This window comes from Mauremys reevesii, unplaced genomic scaffold (genome assembly GCF_016161935.1).
Source record: "Mauremys reevesii isolate NIE-2019 unplaced genomic scaffold, ASM1616193v1 Contig22, whole genome shotgun sequence".
Classification (NCBI taxonomy): Eukaryota; Metazoa; Chordata; order Testudines; family Geoemydidae; genus Mauremys; species Mauremys reevesii.
In genome coordinates this window covers 339578-359793 of record NW_024100832.1, presented here as the reverse complement: position 1 = coordinate 359793, position 20216 = coordinate 339578, and the positions used below count along the sequence as shown (strand labels likewise).

The 20216-nt window shown below is 41.9% G+C and overlaps 1 long non-coding RNA gene across 2 annotated transcripts; it reads left to right on the top strand.

Moving 5' to 3' along the window:
* Positions 1-1129: 1129 nt before the first annotated feature.
* LOC120393542 lies at positions 1130-19453 on the top strand. Of its 2 annotated transcripts, none has more exons than XR_005592066.1 (8): positions 1130-1202; positions 5741-5845; positions 7650-7757; positions 7854-7982; positions 9616-9697; positions 10468-10551; positions 11397-11590; positions 19005-19453. It is a non-coding gene; the product is annotated as an uncharacterized LOC120393542 (long non-coding RNA). The 2 variants fall into 2 exon arrangements; XR_005592065.1 differs by lacking the exon at positions 1130-1202 and adding an exon at positions 2472-2631 and having other exon boundaries at positions 19005-19452.
* Positions 19454-20216: the final 763 nt, after the last annotated feature.

Below are 20216 nucleotides of genomic sequence, written 5' to 3'. Positions count from 1 at the left end.
GTTCCTTTTTTCCCCTACCTTTTCATTTTTTTAATTTTTTTTTTTTAATACCAGTTAGGTGGGTGTGTGCTGTGGGGAAGATCTGCACCTTGAAAACTTTTCCTTTATGGATAAGTTGCTCTGATAGACTGAACAAATAGCAGGCCAGCTCTCTAATGAGGCAGCTAGCAATGCAGTATTGTTATTGCAGTAGAGTGAATAACGATAACAAATATCTAAGAAACACAGATATTTTATATATCCTAAAGCCATTTGAAAGTGTCATAAAAAGACGTTTTAACAGCACCACTGTCTCCTTCTTTGAAAATCATTGGCTTTTCACCCTATTTAACATGGGGAAGTTAGTCCAGCTGAATGTTTTGGCCTCTGCCAATTGTTGCAGCTCCACAATTTCCGTGTGCATTGGGTAGAACATTATAACTCATGCAAGTCATGGATTCCACGATTCTTCATATTTCTCTTTAGCTTAACTCTTTTCCCATCCCCTTTCTGCCCCTCCATACACACTTAGATTAAAGAAGTTATGTTGCCGTGGGGAAAGGCACCACCACATACGTCTTCTGGAGGTGTGATGGTTGTCACCTACCCTTTGCTGTCAGAGATTTTATCTATGCATGCAGATTCTGCTGCCTACTTAAGAATGTTCGAAAATGCTGCTGCTTGTTAGAAAATTCTGCTGCTTCCTACATCCTATATACAGGATGCTGAAGATTATACCATCATATGAATGGGGGTTAAGAATTTGCCTCTGCAGAGGTACGGTAATGGCGGTTCTTTGCTACCTCTGTGAGGATCCCATTGAGAGAAGGTCTTGGCTGGGAGTAGGTTGAGGCCAGGGACAATGAGTCAATCCAGGGTTATTACCATGTTTGTATACAGATGTTCAAGTAATTTAACAATGAGACCTTTTGACCTGTGAATAAGCCCTCTCCACTTCACTGACTGATAGCAAAGTGCAGAGGAAAGATTGATTGATTGCTGCTTCTGATGTCACAATGATGCTACTTGTAAATTACCTGAGTTACTGGCATAGCTCTGTCACCAGAACCTCTAGATGTGACTATTGAGAGCTTTTCTTATTATAGTCTAGCTTCTTTACATGAGTTTGAAATCCGATTGAATTGCAAATTATATTAGTAACTATGGAATATATAAAGAGTTTGGGGTCTTCTGTCATTGAAATAATCAAAGCCAAGAATAAGGTGAGAGAACAAGCAGTGAATTTTATTAATATTGTGATTTAAAAAAAAAACATTTATCTGGCAAAGTAAGAAACTATTTTATGCAAAAAATTAATGTAATCTAAAGTGTAACTCTGCTAAACTTGGAAAGTAGATTCATTTATTATACTGTGAAACAGGGATTTTTAGTTCCACTTTAAATGCAAATGTCAACCTGTTGGGTGAAAACCAAATCCACTTCAATTTAGGCTTAAACAATTTATTTTAACCTTTATTATATATGTTTTTAGACAATGCTACTATCACGTATGAATTACATAAACATGCAAAAAAGATAAGGCAAGACAAGGAAGTGCTCAAGTTATCTTTCTTGGGGACAGGGTGACTCTTTTCAAATCTCTGCTATGCTTGGCTATTTTTCCTCTGTCTCTTCTCCACTATTATGTCAAGCATCTAATTTTTTTAATCCTCTGTTCTGTAACTTTGCGCAGACTCAGTAGAGGAAGCTACCTCATCCGTGTCTTTATCCATATATATTCTACTCTAACCCCCTAATTAAAAGATTCGCCTGCATAAATCACAATAACTAACCCAGATTAATACATTTTTTGCTTATCCTGCTAAAACGTACTTACAGCTGTGTAGTTCCCAACGCAGCTATTCCTTGCTGTCACGCTCCCTGGCTGCATGCAGTTGTACTTACATTACAACTGCAATTTTTATTCTTCGTACTCATCTGTTTCTGTGGCCTTGAGTTTTTACTTGTTAGCTGGTTGAATGGGCGGGTGGGGGATGAGGGGTTGTACCTGACTTGTACAATTTTGCTGCTTGTTAGAAAATTCTGCTGCTTTCTACATCCTATAAACAGGATGCTGAAGGTTATACCATCATGTGAATGGGGGTTAAGAATTTTCCTATGGAGAGGTACAATAATGTCTGTTCTTTGCTATCTCTGTGAGGACCCCATTGAGAGAAGGTCTTGTCTGGGAGTAGGTTGAGGCCAGGGACATTGAGTCAATTCAGGGTTATTACCATGTTTGTATACAGATGTTCAAGTAATTTAACAATGAGAACTTTTGACCTGTGAATAGGCCCTCTCCACTTCACTGACTGATAGCAAAGTGCAGAGGAAAGATTGATTGGTTGCCACTTCTGATGTCACAATGATGCTACTTATGAATCACCTGAGTTACTGAGCAAATTGCACAGGAAAGATTGATTGGTTGGTACTTCTGATGTCACAATGATGCTATTTGTAAATCACCTTAGTTACTGGTATAGCTCTGTCACCATAACCTCTAGATGTGACTGTTGAGAGCTTTTCTTATTATAGTCTAGCTTCTTTACATGAGTTTGAAATCCGATTGAATTGCAAATTATATTAGTAACTATGGAATATATGAAGAGTTTGGGGTCTTCTGTCATTGAAATAATCAAAGCCAAGAATAAGGTGAGAGAACAAGCAGTGAATTTTATTAATATTGTGATTTAAAAAAAAAACTTGTTAGCTGGTTGAATGGACGGGTGGGGGATTGAGGGATTGTACCTGACTTACTGAAAGCTAACAGCTCTCTTCTATACCCTGCTATCTGCTTGGTCAAGAACTTTATAAATGAGACACAAAAACCAATTTTCTGATTTACAGACTGTTTCAGCAAAATCTGATGATCTCAAGCAGCAGAACTACATATGAAAAGCAAACATTCCTATTTTCTTCCAGAATTGTATATAATAATTTCTCTAACATTACTTAGTACATATTTCACTAACACAATTCATTACATAGTTCTCCAACAAAGCTTAACTATGTATGTGCTTGCTAATGGTGGCTCCAAAATTTACAGTAGAGCTTCAGAGTTACAAACACCAGAGTTACAAACTGATCAGTCAACCACACAAATCTCATTTGGAACCGGAAGAACATAATTAGGCAGCAGCAGAGACACATCCCTTCTACCCCACCCCACCCCAGCCCCCGCAAAAAAAGGCAAATACAGTACTGTACTGTGTTAAATTACTAAAAAATGAAGGGAAAGCAACATTTTTTCTTCTGCATAGTTAAGTTTGAAAGCTATGTTAAGACAATGTTCAGTTGTAAACTTTTGAAAGAACAACCATCATGTTTTGTTCAGAGTTACGAACAACGTCCATTCCCGAGTTGGTAACTCTGAGGTTCTACTGTATATTTAAGTCCACCATTTCCCTATGCCCTTAAAAGACTTAAATAGCTTTACGTGAGCTAAAACATCTCATACTTTTGCTTATGCAGCACCAGCACAGGCAGAAGTTAATAAGGCCTATTAGTAGAATTGTATTGCAGTCTGTGAGGCTGGTACATAAACAAGGAAACAGAACAGTGCTGTCCACTTAGAGTCACAGACCTGCATGATCCAGGACAGATTTTTTCTCTATCCTTTGGACCCTCTAAATTCTGGTGGTACCTCTGGATCCCTTCCATGACAGGAAAGAATTCACACACCTTACTGAAGAGTTTTAAAGTGCTCAGAAGGATCCTTCCAAGACCTCTCCGGTTTGCTGCAGAAGAATCAAGGGGGAAAAGGCCCTCTTGTATTCAGTGCAAGGAAGCCAAGAAATTTCTGTGGCTATAGTACTGATATAATTGAAACGTTGAAATAATTTGCATTAGTGGAGCAAACGTGTGTTAATCATATAAAATGGATTTTTTTTTGCTAGCTAAAACAGATGCCAAACAGGTGTACACTGATAAGAGTAAAGAAATAAAGCCAGTCAAACCCAGCCTTTCATTAAGAGGCAAATCCTTATTTGGCCCCATCTTTCCATATCCATGAAGAGGCCTACACTTTGCTATATGGGATAGGGTGGGCAAGATTTCAGCAGCCTGCACAGCACTTCCTTTCTCTGCAGGAGCTTCCTTGCCACTGCATGAAGTGGTTGTTTGGTTTAGTGGGTCAGCCACTGCATTGATATACTGGACAACGTAGCAGGAGAACCATGGAAACTAGTGGATCATCTGCTGCTCTATGACTTTTGGGATTAGTGATTGGTTCCTTTTTTCCCCTACCTTTTCATTTTTTTAATTTTTTTTTTTAATACCAGTTAGGTGGGTGTGTGCTGTGGGGAAGATCTGCACCTTGAAAACTTTTCCTTTATGGATAAGTTGCTCTGATAGACTGAACAAATAGCAGGCCAGCTCTCTAATGAGGCAGCTAGCAATGCAGTATTGTTATTGCAGTAGAGTGAATAACGATAACAAATATCTAAGAAACACAGATATTTTATATATCCTAAAGCCATTTGAAAGTGTCATAAAAAGACGTTTTAACAGCACCACTGTCTCCTTCTTTGAAAATCATTGGCTTTTCACCCTATTTAACATGGGGAAGTTAGTCCAGCTGAATGTTTTGGCCTCTGCCAATTGTTGCAGCTCCACAATTTCCGTGTGCATTGGGTAGAACATTATAACTCATGCAAGTCATGGATTCCACGATTCTTCATATTTCTCTTTAGCTTAACTCTTTTCCCATCCCCTTTCTGCCCCTCCATACACACTTAGATTAAAGAAGTTATGTTGCCGTGGGGAAAGGCACCACCACATACGTCTTCTGGAGGTGTGATGGTTGTCACCTACCCTTTGCTGTCAGGGATTTTATCTATGCATGCAGATTCTGCTGCCTACTTAAGAATGTTCGAAAATGCTGCTGCTTGTTAGAAAATTCTGCTGCTTCCTACATCCTATATACAGGATGCTGAAGATTATACCATCATATGAATGGGGGTTAAGAATTTGCCTCTGCAGAGGTACGGTAATGGCGGTTCTTTGCTACCTCTGTGAGGATCCCATTGAGAGAAGGTCTTGGCTGGGAGTAGGTTGAGGCCAGGGACAATGAGTCAATCCAGGGTTATTACCATGTTTGTATACAGATGTTCAAGTAATTTAACAATGAGACCTTTTGACCTGTGAATAAGCCCTCTCCACTTCACTGACTGATAGCAAAGTGCAGAGGAAAGATTGATTGATTGCTGCTTCTGATGTCACAATGATGCTACTTGTAAATTACCTGAGTTACTGGCATAGCTCTGTCACCATAACCTCTAGATGTGACTGTTGAGAGCTTTTCTTATTATAGTCTAGCTTCTTTACATGAGTTTGAAATCCGATTGAATTGCAGATTATATTAGTAAATATGTTCAAAATAGTTCAGTAATTTTTTTCTGATCAATCAATGTGCCGATTCTCTGTAAATTTAAAGTTGCATTGAATTTATCTCCTGTGCCTAAACAATTACCGGTATTAAAACTTCAGCACACACTTGTCTTCTAGCCAAGTGTAATCTGTTCTCAGTTTGGTATGGGATACCTGTGTGAGTGTTCACTAAGTCATGGAACACTGTAAGCAGTTTTGGGGCAGAGACCATGACTTCCTCGTATGTATGTCGTTTTTTGTTGTTGTTTTTTTTTTAAACACTGCCTACTAAAGTGGGATTTCAATCCTGATTGCGGGGGTGGGATTGCTATTGTAGTACAAATAATAAATATTACCCTTGCATCGCTGTGATTTATGATTAAACTTTGTATAGCGTGAAATGTTGGAGCAAAAAATGGACGACCTACTGAGTCATCAGAGACAATTTGTCGAAAATAATCGTCGGTCCTTAGAACAGAAAATAAAAGAAAAGGAAAAGGTAAGACGAGACCCATTTTTTCACAAGTTTAAAGTTGCCTCCAGACTGCTATTACCAGAGTGAACAAATTGTTCATTGAGTATTTGTCCATGTAGAAGAAAAAACGCTGACGATTCCATATTTGATGTGTGCGCGCCCACGTGCACGCTGTCAGAATTTTTTCCCTGTAATGGTACCCCTAGGGCCGGCTTTGGCAACCTCTGGAGCCCTGTGCTTATGCGCCGGTACATGGGGCCCTGCTGATCCCACGCCCTCTCAGTTCCTTGAATGGGTCTGTATTTGTTAGTGAAACAATTTACTGGCCTACCACGAATTAAGTTGACTAAAGCCATGTTCCCTAGCTGGTGATAATAGTAGTCTGGTGGTTGTAACTTGGTAAGAGGAAGTGAATCCGTATTTCTTCAAGGTAGGCTGGGCAGGCAGGCTACCAATTTGTTCACCTCTAATTTATAGTTCGATGACAAAAATAAAATCAGAAAAAAGTTTGAACATTTTGCTAATAATTTGCTCACTTCTTCCTGAGTTTGACCCTCCTCGCCTGCATTCTTCTGCTCCTGGCAGGCCAACCCAGGGTAGGAGTGGGGCTTTGGAAAGGGTCTGAGGGCAGAGAGGCTGAATATAATAAGGGGGTGGGGAGACATAAAGATTTGGGGAAATGGATCACTGGGATCCAAGAGGGTGGGGACTTCATAGGATGGGTCTCTGGCTGGCAATGAGAGTGGGAACAGGCTGTGGGGGTGCTTGAGGACATGGGATGGAGCAGGTGTCTTGCTGGAGGATAGGAGGGTGCTTAGGAGAAAGCAGAGGGGAAGCACTAGCACTTCACTACCTTCTCCAGCTGACAAACCTGCTATGATTTGTTAGAGGGGAGTCCTGCAGCTGCTGCCGAGAGAAGTTTGGCAGAGAGCTTTGTTGCCAGGAGACACCACTAGTGCTTTCCCTCCCTATCTTCCTCCACTCTCTGCTCCCCCACTGAGCCCTCTCTTTTCCTTACCAACCCAACACCCCCTACTAAAAGTCCCGTGCCCTCAGAGCCCTATTCCCCCATATAAATCCCCTCTCAAATTCATGTAGAGCCCCAACCATAAGGACAGTGGGGCTGGGAAGAAGCTTCAAAAACGAATTATACCCAGATGGATATCGACTTTGCATCTCCTAAAGATTGCAGGAGATGGGCTAGATACCTAAGGGTCTTAGGAGGTGTCCATTAGTGAAGTTCTGCTCCCCCAGACCTGAGGCGGGAGGAGTCAGTGCCCCTCTACAAACTTCTGTTGCTGCCCAGTCGTGTGTGAAGTCAAATTGAAAATAACTAAGGCATTTTCCTCATGAAAAACATTTTGACAGCAATAAACTAAACATGTTATCATAGCAAAGAAGGGAATTCCCCCCACTCCAAAGGATCATGATTATTGGGGCTTAGTCTGGTTGCTTAGTTGTAATGCTCAATGTTGTTATGGAGATCTACTTTTGAATCGATATATAAGCTTCATTCCATTATTTGCTAGTATTTTTTTGATCCACCTGTATTGGTGTAGCAGATGAAGTAGGCTACTCTGATTGGCCAAAGTGAGTCATGGCCATTAGTGTCCATAACAGAATTTATGCTTTACTTAAAAATGGGTTTTAAACTCTTTTTGCTTCTGTCAGAGAGTGTAATTAGTGTAATTAGTAACTTTTTACAGAGGTGATTTACAGTCCCTCCCCCGCGCTTTCCAGTGTTAATAGTTATAGTAACTTGACAAGAAACATGTAACAGGAGTGTGTTTCTCTCTCCTACCCCACCCCCAATCTTCTACATTTCTAGGAAGTGTTTGGTCAGCTACATGACTTACTGACAGGGGATCTGCCGTGCGACCAGATGAACCAGGACTTGCAGCAAGCCAACGACGCTCTATGAGCAGAACTCGACAAAGTAGGATTTTTAATATCTGAACTATTCAAATGGATGTGGTGATGCTGAGTTTTTATTTGATGTAAAATTTAACTGTCCTCTTTATTGTGTTTGAAGATCTATTCATGACTAATATTTAAGTTTCAGAGTAGCAGCCGTGTTAGAAATCCATCAGCTGCAAGAAGAACTGAAAACAGCTTAACAGTTTCTGAAGGAGACCCAGAATTATGCGGAAGAGATGAAAATGTGAGATACACATTTCTACCTATTTTTTTTTCCAGAGTTAAATAGATTCTTTACTTTCAAATATCATCGTGCCAGGCTTCTAATTCAAGTTAACAGTAGAATATATAGAGGGTCTTAAGACAGTAATTCACAAGCTCCTGAGGACTACTAGCCAGTGCTGCACATCCAGACTTTTTTTTTTCTTACTGGGCTTAACCCTGTTTTAATGTTACCAACACCACTACAGTGACAAACTCCACTCTATGAGGCCATCAGAGCTGCGTTTTCTAATAGGTACAGACTCAGAGCTTGCAATTTAAACCTGTCCCGCATCTCACACCCCTTTTTTGAGCAAAGAAAACAGCTTTTTTAATACCCACCAAGCAGCACGGAATGTTAATGTTCCCCTTAATACCTAGATCACACTTAATGCATATTTGAGCCATGGCCATGAGCTTTGGATAAGCTCTGAATCCATATAAAGGTTAACTAGAGTCTCTCCAACAAGACAGATGAGCCGCGATATATCAATTCCCGATAAATCGATCGCTACTCACGATAGGGCGGGTAGTCTGACGCACCCTTAGGATGTGTTTGCTGTGGTTTTCTCCTATATACGGGTCTCCTGGAGTGCTCTGTATCAGACTCACTGCCTCCCTTCTCTCCCACCCGAGTATATCTGGGTGTGCAGAGAGATGTGTTACTTCTGTGAAGCCCATTCTCAGGTGGCAGGGTAATGTAATTTGTTCATCTCTGCTTTTCAGTCTGGGACCCTCTTTCAAGCAGAGAAGGGGTCCCAAATTTTAGGTCACAATGGAGTGGGAATTGTCCCTGTCCGTTTATCAGGTCAAGGACCCAGGCTTTACCAAGGAAAGGAGTTTGGACTCTCCTCCCCCTCTCCATAGGCTTGCTCAGCATTGAAGGATTAAAGAGCACTTTAGACAGTGTGTGCCCAGAAGAGGTTGGTGTTTACTGCCGAGCAGAAGGGGAAACGTTTTTAAACCTGTCCATCTAGGTGAATTTTTTCTTATCAATTCCCTCTGCATTTTCTAGCCTACAATCTTTTTCTACCTCCATTTGTGGTGAATGAGGACTGTAGTTCTATGCTCTCGCTTCAGAAATACACATCAAAAAGCACTCATGTAGCACAGTGTGGAGCCGGTGTTGTGGCAAGCAGGCTTGAGTTACAGTACTCACTCCATGCCCAGCTGATGGAGCACTGTGTTTGATATTTACATTATCCTGAAGTGCGTTTTATAAGGCTGCCAGATATCTACCATCCATTTATTTTGGCACCCCAATGCACATAGGGTGGACAAACATGCCTGGACCACATGCTATTCGGCTGGGTTCTGTCATTTGGTTATTTTGAATATTATATTTAGATTATGATTTCTCTATCAAGGAAATCTACACACGTAGCTTTCCAATAAACATGATTTAATGTTTCTCTGTTGGAATTAGAAGCTGCTATAATTCAATTGTATATTACTAAGTGAACTCTACTGTACAAATTCATATTATAACTTTTGTTTGGATTTTTAGTTGCACTGAACTTTTAATGGCAGGTGAGATGCCATTAGTGAGAGTATAATGCTTAGACAGAAGAATGAATTTTCCTATTAGCAACTAAAATTTTTTTTTTATTTTATAGCTAGACAATCTGAAGGCTTTAGATCAACTGAAGAAGCAAAATGGATTCGCTCACAGTAAACTGAAGACATGGATGCAATCCTGTAAGCAGCTGGGAAGGAAAAGCAATGTTGCAAACAAATTGCGACCATAATGCTCTATTAAAGGAGCACAAGCCAAGTCTGGGGTAGTTGAAGAAGGAAGTGCTCTACTAGAATGATTGTAAGGCTGCAAATCATTCATGGAAGTCACGGTTTCTGTGACCTCTGTGAATTTTGCAGTGCTGGTGCAGCTGATCCCAGGATCCCAGCAGCTGGGGAAGCCCGTTGCTCAGTCAGCCCCAGGCACGGTCCCTGGAGCAGCAGTCTGGGACTAGTGGTGGTGGGGCCTGAGCCACCCCTTCCCCCCCTGCACCAGCATTGCCCTGCTCTCTCTCTCCACTCCCCAGCAGTCTTCAGGAGCGTCCCCTCTCCCAGGCGGTAAGATTAATCCCAGGTATTTTCAGTAAAAGTCATGGAGGGGTCACGGGGCCCTGACTTTTTGTTTATTGCCCGTGACCTGTCCATGACTTTTACTAAAAATACCCATGACTAAAACATAGCCTTAATCATGATCCTGTTTCTAACCTTAATGCATTTATTTAGAACACATGTTTTCAAAACATCCATTATTACATTTGATTCAGATGAGGGGCCAGATCCTCATAAATCAGTATAGCTTCTGAAGCTCTGGTATAGTTGACTGTGGTTGCACAAACACACATCTTATGTACTTCATTAACAAATGAATGATTGAGATCATTGCATTCTAAACGCATCTTTCCAGAGTCTCCTTAAAGTTATTTGTACAGGTAATGACTCTTTCCTTTGGTCAGGTGCTGATGAGGTGGCACATTCACTGACCCAGGACAACGAGCAAGAGTATGAGCCAGACGGACTCCCGGAGCTGGTCAGAAAAGGTCATTGTTACTTCTTTAGAGGAGAACGGTCCACACTGGGGAGAGCGCAGCGCGCTTATCTAAATAATCGTGTTGTCATAGGTGTGACTTGGAAGCATTGTAAAAACTTGGACATCATTGGCCAAATTCAGCCCTCGTATAGGTTGCAAGAGAGGGATTCTAGGCCCAGCCATTCCCAATATAAAACACCTTTTTCTTCTGGTTGATAGGAAGGGGGGAAATTTTTGCTTAAACATTTTTAGCTAAATGTTTTTTCATTGAAATGTGCTGCATTGTCAATGCCGAAATGTATTACGGAGATGTATTGATTCGGACAAAGTTTTTGCTGGGCAGGGAGGAAGGCCCCCAAATTGAAAGCCTGATGTTTTTTGATTCAATTTCATTTTATGAAAGCATTTGAAAGGCTTATGTTTTCATTCCAATCTAGAATAAAAACAAATTCTGAAACCTCGAAAGGGGTCGCAAAACAGAATTGTCTCCCTCTGGCCGGCTCTATGTAGAACAATAGGAGAGACATCGTTTTCAGATGGAAATGATTTTCCAGTTAATGGTGTCCCTTTAAAGGAAAAAGAGAACATTTGCTTGGGGAAAACTCTTTTTGCCATTTTAGTAGAGTTGCTGTTGCACAGATCCACACCCTTGCCTGAGTTCACCTATAAAATTCTAGGAACGCAAGATAGTCCTAATCATTCCCCCATTCTATGTTATTCAGTGAGTAAATGCCATTTTACTTTCTTAAATTATTACCCGTTGTCATCTCCATCTTGAATTGAGCAAGATCAGATTGATTGGAACAATAAAGTAATTTAATCAACTGTGGTTCATGGCTGTTGTTTATTTTTCAGGCTTTGCTGATATTCCTACTGGGAAAACCAACCTCTGTGTTTTGCGCAGAACAGCGCTAAACCTAAAGACCAGTCCCCGTCTTGCTGCTCAAAGCCAAAATTTGTCACCATATGGCCAACGTTTACAGAAAGGCAGGTCAGATAATTTTGCCAAGATCTCTAAACCGACAGCTGGTGGCAGCAAATCACCAAAGGTAACTGATCGTCAAAATGTATCTGAATGTGCAGGGCATGGGAAATCCACATAATGTATTTATCTCTCCAAGTGAGTTTGAAGATATGCCGTGTTATTCATACCTCCTTTATATCTGCCATGAATATAGTGAAGACAAGGTCATCAGTGTAAATAAAATGAATAAAGCTTGGCACATAACAAAGATCTGGGCATAATGGTAAACTTAAAATTGTTGGTATGATCAAATCTGTGATCTCATGCCAAGTGCTCATTAACTTGGTAAATGGGAATGAGGTCAATCTTCCCACTTTAATGCTCATCCCAAATATTTGATTATTTCTTGAAAGGCCTGGATGCCTAGAGCAGCGGGGGGGTGCCCGTGCATATATGGATTACACGCAAAAGCACTCAAATATTCGTATATGCTGGAATTAAGGCTCCTTGGCCCAATCTCCCTGCTCAGCCAGCCCCAGTTCTCTTAGACTCATAGACTTTAAGGTCAGAAGGGGCCATTATGATCATCTAGTCAGACCTCCTGCACAGCGCAGGCCACAGAACCTCACCCACCCACTCCTGTAACAAACCCCTAACCTGTGTCTGAGTTACTGAAGTCCTCATATCGTGGTTTAAAGACCTCCAGGTGAGAGAATCCTCCAGCAAGTGACCCGTGCCCTATGCTGCAGAGGAAGGTGAAAAACCTCCAGGGCCTCTGCCAATCTGCCCTGGAGGAAAAATCCTTCCCGACCCCAAATATGGCGATCAGTTAAACCCTGAGCATGTGGGCAAGACTCACCAGCCAGCACCCAGGAAAGAATTCTCTGTAGTAACTCAGATCCCATCTCATCTAACATCACATCACAGACCACTGGGCATATTTACCTGCTAATAATCAAAGGTCAATTGCCAAATTAATTGCCAAAATTAGGCTATCCCATCATACCGTTCCCTCCATAAACTTATCAAGCTTAGTCTTGAAGCCAGATATGTCTTTTGCCCCCGCTAGTCCCCTTGGAAGACTGTTCCAAAATTTCACTCCTCTAATGGTTAGAAACCTTCGTCTAATTTCAACTCTAAACGTCCTAGTGTCCAGTTTATATCTATTTGTTCTTGTGTCCACATTGGTACTAAGCTTAAATAATTCCTCTCCCTCCCTGATATTTATCCTTCTGATATATTTATAAAGAGCAATCAGATCTCCCCTCAGCCTTCTTTTGATTAGGCTAAACAAGCCAAGGTCTTTGAGTCTCCTTACATAAGACAGGTTTTCCATTTCTTGGATCATCCTAGTAGCCCTTCTCTGTACCTGTTCTAGTTTGAATTCATCCTTCTTAAACATGGGAGACCAGAACTGCACAAAATATTCCAAATGAGATCTCACCAGTGCCTTGTATAACGGTACTAATCCTCCTTATCTTTACTGGAAATATCTCGCCTGATGCATCCTAAAACCACATTAGCTTTTGTCATGGCCATATCACATTGGCGGCTCATAGTCATCTTGTGATCAACCAATACTCCAAGGTCCTTCTCCTCCTCTGTTACTTCCAAATGATGCGTCCCTGATTTATAACCAAAATTCTTGTTCTTAATCCCTAAATGCATGACCTTGCTCTTTTCACTGTTAAATTTCATCCTGTTACTATTACTCCAGTTTACAGGGTCATCCAGATCTTCCTGTGTGATATCCCGGTCCTTCTCTGTGTTAGCAATACCTCCCAGCTTTATTAGCACATTCCCACTTTTTGTGCCAAGGTCAGTAATAAAAAGATTAAATAAGATTGGTCCCAAAACCAATCCCTGAGGAACTTCACTAGTAACCTCTGTCCAGCCAGACAGTTCACCTTTCAGTATGACCTGTTGTAGTCTCCCCTTTAACCAGTTCCTTATCCACCTTTCAATTTTCATCTTGATCCCCATCTTTTCCAATTTAACTAATAATTTCCCCTGTGGAACCGTATCAAGTGCCTTACTGAAATCGAGGTAAATTAGATCCACTGCGTTTCCTTTGTCTAAAAAATCTGTTACCTTCTCAAAGAAGGAGATCAGGTTGGTTTGGCACGATCTACCTTTTGTAAAACCATGTCGTATTTTGTCCCAGTTACCACTGACCTCAATGTCCTTAACTACTTTCTCCTTCAAAAAATTTTTAAGACCTTGCATACTACAGATGTCAAACTAACAGGCCTATAGTTACTTGGATCACATTTTTTCCCTTTCTTAAAAATAGGAACTATGTTAGCAGTTCCCCAGTTGTCCAGTAGAACCCCTGAGTTTACTGATTCATTAAAAATTCTTGCTAATGGGCTTGCAATTTCATGTGCCAGTTCCTTTAATATTCTTGGGTGAAGATTATCTGGGCCCTCCAATTTAGTCCCATTAAGGTGTTTGAGTTTGGCTTCTACCTCGGATGTGGTAATATCTACCTCCATATCCTCATTCCCATTTGTCATCCTATCATTATCCCTAAGCTCCTCATTAGCCTCATTAAAGACTGAGGCAAAGTATTTGTTTAGATATTGGGCCATGCCTAGATTATCCTTAACCTCCACTCCATCCTCAGTGTTTAGCGGTCCCACTTCTTCTGTCTTTGTTTTCTTCTTATTTATACGGCTATTGAACCTTTTACTATTGGTTTTAATTCCCTTTGCAAGGTCCAACTCTACATGGCTTTTGGCCTTTGCCTTTATAACGTTATTCCTACATGTTCTGACCTCAATAAGGTAGCTTTCCTTGCTGATCACTCCGTCTTCCACTCCTTGTAGGCTTTCTGCTTTTTCTTAATCATCTCTCTGAGATGCTTGCTCATCCAGCTTGGTCATCAACTCCTGCCTATGAATTTTTTCCCCTTTCTTGGGATGCAGGCTTCTGACAGTTTCTGCAACTTTGACTTGAAGTAATTCCAGGCCTCCCCCACCTTTAGATCCACAAGTTCTTCAGTCCAATCCACTTCCCTAACTAATTTCCTTCATTCTTTAAAGTTAGCCCTTTTGAAATCAAAAACCCTAGTCCCAGATCTATTTTTGTTTATCCTTCCATCTAGCTTGAACTGAGTTAGCTCACAATCACTCGAACCAAGGTTGTCCCCTACAATCATTTCTTCTATGAGGTCCTCACTACTCACCCAAACCAAATCTAAAATGGCATCCCCTCTTGTTGGCTCTTCAACTACTTGATAAAGGAATCCATCAGCTATCACATCCAGAAAAATCTGAGCCCTACTATTATTACTAGCACTTGTCCTCCACTCTATATCTGGGAAGTTAAAGTCTCCCATAATCACACAATTCCCATTAATGTTTACTTCATTAAAAACATGAAAGAGGTCTCTATCCATATCCAAATCAGCTCCCGGCGAGGGGAGATTCTAGTAGCTTTCTTTCCCATTGTGATTTTTGCCCACATAGACTCTGTCTTATCCATTCCATGACTTCTTATTTCTTTACAGTTAACCTCATCATTGATATACAATGCTACTCCACCACCTTTGCCTTAATTTCTGTCTTTCCTAAACAGCACATAGCCTTCTATACCTGTACTCCAGTCATGACTACTATTCCACCATGTTTCTGTTATCCCTATAATATCCGGTTTCACTTCCTGCACCAGTAGCTCTACTTCCTCCATTTTGTTACCTAGGCTCCTCGCATTAGTGTACAAACATCTTAATTTTTGCCATTTGGCTTCACTGACATTCTTTACCCGGTTAGGCACAGACATTCTACCACCAGTATCACCTATTAGACTGGTATCTACACTACCCTTCCTCCTTATTTCCATTCTCCGACCCATGGCTGTATCCTCTCTTACTTTGTTTTCTTCCCTCTCAATGTTAAGAAGGGAGATTACCCTTTTATGGGAATTTTGGAGATTACCTGGACATCTCCCAACCATCTTCCCCAAATTCCTAGTTTAAAGCTCTCTTAATCAGTTGTGCCAGCCTCCATCCTAGAAGTCTATTTCCCTCCTTACTCAGGTGAAGTCCATCCCGAGAGAACAGTCCTCTGTCCATGAATGCTTCCCAGTGGCCGTACATCCCAAAGCCCTCCTTAGAGCACCACTGCCTGAGCCATCTGTTGATCGCCATAATCTTGTCACCCCTCTGTTGCCCTTCTCTAGGAACAGGCAGAATCCCACTGAAGATCACCTGAGCCTCAATTTCATTAAGCGTCTTCTTCATTTTCCAACTCTGCAAACCTGTTCCTGAGCTCTATTTCTCCTTCACTGGCCCGTCTTTTTCTCTGCCTGGTTCTCTTAGTCACGTGCTTCCACCGTCCACTTTCCTCACCCAGCAGTCTCCCCTCAGAATTCTTTGGTCCTGCTTCCATCTGCAAGTCTGAGCTTTTCCCTTCAGCCTCCTCATGTCTTTGCTCCATCATCCACTCGAACCCCCTTCTAAACTCGACCAGAGTTTCCACCTGCATCTCCAGTCCTCGGATCTTTTCTTCCATCTGCTCTATCAGTCGGCACGTCAGGCAGACGAAACTCTTTTCAGGTACCCCCTCCAGGATCATGTACATGCAGCAGCTTCCATATCCAGTCATCCTCATTCTGTCTTTCACTGCTGCCTCTGTATCGGTCATAGCCTTCCCACCTAAAACCTGTTAGTCCAGGAAGCACAAACCGAAGCAAACCACCACCACCTACAGCAAAACAAACCCCAACAGGCACCAGAACACCAGCAGAACACCACCCACTCCCTTCACTAGCCTGTCAATTCCTCTGCCTAAGTCTCTTAGTCTCCCCTGCAAATTCCCCCTGCAAACTCCCTTCTTCTCCTCCTCCTCCTCCTCCTCCTCATAGCTCTGTGTCTTCTCTCAATGTCTCCTCTACATTCCTTTCCCCTTCCCTGGCCTTCTCTCATAGTTTTCCAGTCCTAGCATTGCCTACCAGCTCCCTGTCCTTGGCCCCCTCCCCGCACCCCCATTCCAGTCCCAATCTTGGCATACTCCTTGTCCCAGTCTGCCCCTCCTGTCCCCGCCCCTCCATTTGTCTTTTGTCCCCTCTGCATTTGAGTCCAGTATCTTCCTCCACCAGCGTGCTTGTGCAGCAGCTTGGAGGGATCATTGGGAGTTTATTAAGAGAAAAGTTCCTGCTCTCAGTTCTGGTGCCTGAACCAAAGCAGCTGGGAAGAACCATTGCAGGGAAACTCTGGCTTTGATCCTTAGAGGCCTGGGCTGGAGCATATCAATTGCTCTGCGGGGATGGCACAGTGTGCCGTGTTTTCACCTCCAGGAGCTATGGGGAAATGGCGCATGTGCAGTCACTCTGTGGGGAATAGCTCATGCACAGTTTGGTTAGCACTAAGAGCTGTGCGCGATTCAAGTATACTCAGCGAGGATGAAATCTTCAGAGATTTTAGCTGCTAAAAATCTAAGAATTCTCTCTGAGTATCTGTGAACTGTGATTTTTTTCAAAGGCTTATAATTTGGCCAAATGTGGGCAGGTTTTCATGGGGATGGCAAAAAGCACATTCTCTGCACAAAGGCCACTCCCTGCCAAATTACAGGTCCCCGCCCCAACACATGGAGTTTTTCAAAGAAAAGTTGCCAGATCTTGGGAATAGCTTAACCATTTTGGCTGAAATTCTGCTTCTGTCCCCCACCCCTGAAAATTTCAGCCCAAGCAATTAAAGTTTGTAAAGTTAGAAGCAGCAGAAAACAGGATCTTCTTGTAATGGGAGGAGTCAGGTACCCTTAATAATAAATGGTCCTATTAGCTTTGCCAGTAATATATGTTGGTAACAATTCTGTTTTTGCTGTTGCATTGCTGTGAACTTAGCCAATTTAAACAACACACAAGATCATTCTTTAAATAACAATCTCTACAAAAACAATCATACTTCAACAAATTGTTTAAAGAGATATTCTGTTCCCAGAGTTTTCATTTTTAGGGCCTGATCCTGAAGTCTTTTCTCAGTCCTTATGCAAACTTGATTTTTATCCTTTGCTTTTTATTATTGAGGACACTGGAAGGAAAATTGATTGCCTTCATTAGAAGTTCTGGTACTGAACGTTGTCTTAATGCTCGTATTGTGATAGCCTCAACCAGACACTGGTCACTGCATGTCTGCAATCTGAGATTTTGCCCATTGCTAGAAAAACACTGTTAGAGTGAAGGAACAATTAGAGAGGCGGCACACTATCCCCACAACTCTTGGGTCTAATAAGGAATGCTTCCACATTCTCTGCTTTCAGTGGTAAAAATAATTTATTTTTAGATTTAGCCTTATATTTCTCAAGCTACTATTATAATGACAGAAGTGTAAGGACTGTCTTCCCTTTTTCCACTTGACATCAAAATTTTAACAGCTTTTATTTTGATAAGTATTGGCACTAGAAGAATAAGCCCTGATGCTCACCTCGCACACAGGACCCACATCAGTGTAAGTGGAATGAGAATTGGGGCCAATTACCTAGACTATCAGAAGCTTTGGCATTCAGGATTTCAATTGTCATGAAGCTCACATTTATAACTACTGAAGTTTTATCTAACTGATGCTAAAATCATGTCAGAATTTGGTGGGGAGTGCAGGAGAGACAAGGACGATTGTGATAGCGGTGGGGACTGGAATTTGAGATAACCCCAAAGGTGTACACATTGTGAAATTTTTCAACAGTTTTACAAAGCTAGTGTTGACCATCACAACAAACATATTGTGAAGATTATGTTAAACATTTAGAATGACATGACATTCTCCTGAATATTTCATAATACGTCTGGACAGGATATAAGGTAAGGTAATAATTGGAGATATACCAATCTCCTAGAACTGGAAGGGACCTTGAAAAGTCATCAAGTCCAGCCCCCTGCCTTCACTAGGCAGGACTAATTTTTGCCCCAGATTCCTAAGTGGCCTCCTCAATGATTGAACTCATAACCTTAGGTTTAGCAGGCCAATGCTCAAACCACTGAGCTATCCCTCCCCTTGGAGGGATAGCCTCGGCAGGCCAATGTAAATGCTTCAGGACTAAACAACTTTTTCAAGTGCTATCATATTTACAGAATAAACTATAGGACATTTACAAATTCATCATGAAATATCAGTAATTAAACTTAAATTACATATCTCAAAATACAGTTCTGCAGATTAGTGATTGAGTAAGAAGAGACTAGACAGGGAACTCCTGTGTACTACTCCTTAGCTTTGCCTATACCTTGTTAAATTATGTGACTTGTGATTTGTAAAGCATGGATAATAATGTCCATTCTAAACTTGAACATGGTGAGGAGTAGGTAGTTGCTGTAAAGCATTCTGCATAGCGCTGTTGTATTTTCAGAGTGATAACTATAAACATTGAAGATTCTTGCTTTTAGCGTGTGTCTGCTAATTCATATTATTCAGTCGCTTGGAATGGGTCTTTCACTTCCTGCTGGTAATTAACAAGGTTCTCCCATACCACTAAAGCATGAGAATTTTTTTCTTTGTATTGCAGGTAGATGATACTCAACGGTGCCAAGCAGAAACAACTATTGAACCCATGGAATCTCGTTCAAGATCTCCTCTTTGCATAAATAAGCAACCCACAAAAGCTGTTGCTGAGACCTCTAGGGAGAATCTTAACACACACAAAGGCAGATGTTCCTTCAGCAGAAAAACATTACCTGATCGGAATGAACAAGACAAAAACTGTATGGTACAGTAAACCTGAGTAGTATAGGTAGTATACCATGAAACAAACCCTAACCGCACCCTTTGACCCCTTAAACTCTGCCACTTGACCCCTTAAACCCCACCCACCTATCACCAAAAGTCCCGCTCCGGGGGGTATTACTCCCAGGGTCAAGATGCCACATGACCAGAAGCAAGGTGTGTCATGTGACCATCCTCTACCAATCAGGAAGGGTTTCAGCCGCTGGGGACCACCCCGAGAGGAGATTTGACCAATCAAGGCAAGTTCCGGGGTGGAGTGACCCATCTGGATGTGGGTCATGTGACCCCTCTAAGAACTCCGCCTACTTCCCTCTACCAATCAGGATGGGGTTCACCCTGATAGGACTGCCCTCAGAGGAGATTTGACCAATCAGAGTGAGTTCTGGGGTGGGGTGACCTGTTCGGAAGTGGGTCGTGTGACCCCTCTAAGAACCCCTCCCAATGCCCTCTGCCAATCAGAGAGCAGCACCATTACCCCATAAGTCCCAGCTCCGGGCAGAGGAGGCCATCTCTTACCAAGGACACGTGTTTTAGAAATTGTGGAAAGGCTACTGAGAGGAAACGTGGACTCCTTTACCACCCCCATGAGAACTTCGGACTTTGTTTTAACCCCGAGCACCTTTAGACTTGTGTGGAGAAAGCGCTACCTCAATGACAGTTCCAAGGAGGACCCTTTGACTCAACCGTTGATGGATACGTTGGAATCTGACCCCGAAACCCTTGTTAGGAACCCTGATGAGTGTGACGGCCTCTCATTATTCACCTTCCTAGAGGTGATCATGGCTTGGGGGAGTCACAGGCAGACAAGGTGAGCGGAAAAGATGTCGCTCAGGTAAATGAATGTTTAAAAAGCGATGGTCGAGGATAGGGTGTAATGGGGCTAAGAACCAGGGATTGCATAAATTAAAAACAAGCAATGGGGTTCTTACACTGTTTGTTTTCTGAAAACCTCTCAACAGCTTGATGATGCTGTGACAGTACCTCCCATAAGGCT